We start from the raw sequence: 993 nt of genomic DNA on the forward strand, positions 1-993 counted from the left end.
CCCGTACACTGCTCTGTGTGTGAGACCGTACACTGCTCTGTGTGTGAGACCGTACACTGCTCTGTGTGTGAGACCGTACACTGCTTATGTGCGCACAACAGTCTTGGAGCACGTAGTGTTCTTTTTGTCTTTGATTCACGAACTGTTGTCACTTGAGGATTAAAAACCGAGGGTTTGATAATGGGAGTAAATATAACTTTCTTTGAATTGTTCTACGTTAAGAATACGAATACAGTGTACAATGTAATTGGTTTTCACCCCTCAAAAGAATATATTAAAGAGTCTGTGCTCTCAGGAATAAAAATGTCTAAACCAAAACAGGACAGTACCTGTTGAAACAAAAAACAAATCAGGAATAGGTGCAAAAGAGAGCATAAGGAGAACGATAAGAACAACTGCAGCAACAACATCACCACCAGAAGCAGGAGCAAAGCGGTACGGCAACTACCCCAAAAACCGGGCCCAAAAAAATGTATCTTCTTACGCCATTCGTCCATTCTTACCTCGTACAATGTACCTCTTTATATATCGTTTTTCTTGATGCCGTCACCTTCACAGCTTAATCATGTTGTTTTTTGTTTCCATTCTCACAGGTTCACCTAGAATAACGGGTGCGATTGTTCTCGGGGTTTTTGCTTCCCATGGAAGCTGGCAGCGACTTACTTCTCATCGAGTGAACTCCAGTCGTGCCCAAGTCTGTAACAGTTTGCCTGGGGGAACCGTCTCGTGAGGTAAATTATTATCATTATTATTATTGTTGTAGTTACCAGTCCCGGAAGACGCGTTTCCAGCGTATGCCATCGATCTAGATCAGATAGAATAGTTGAGTAGCAAACGCGGAGCTGCTGGGGGGGGGGGAAAAGAAGGGCGTGTGTGTTTCTCTGACGGGGAGTGAGCACGTGTTGTAATCGGAAGCTGTTTTTTTGGAGACGACTTGTTGGTGGGGGAGGTGTGAAAAGTAAGCGGTCGCAGCCTCTCTCTCTCTCTCTCTCT

The 993-nt window shown here is 44.6% G+C and overlaps 1 long non-coding RNA gene across 1 annotated transcript in view; it reads left to right on the forward strand.

Moving 5' to 3' along the window:
* LOC101855083 overlaps window positions 1-760 on the forward strand; it is a 149565-nt gene extending 148805 nt beyond the window's left edge. Inside the window, exon 4 of the long non-coding RNA XR_220210.3 lies at window positions 594-760. This is a non-coding gene — a long non-coding RNA (uncharacterized LOC101855083). The remainder of the gene's footprint in view (window positions 1-593) is intronic.
* Window positions 761-993: the final 233 nt, after the last annotated feature.

This window comes from Aplysia californica, unplaced genomic scaffold (genome assembly GCF_000002075.1).
Source record: "Aplysia californica isolate F4 #8 unplaced genomic scaffold, AplCal3.0 scaffold00060, whole genome shotgun sequence".
Taxonomy (NCBI): domain Eukaryota; kingdom Metazoa; phylum Mollusca; class Gastropoda; order Aplysiida; family Aplysiidae; genus Aplysia; species Aplysia californica.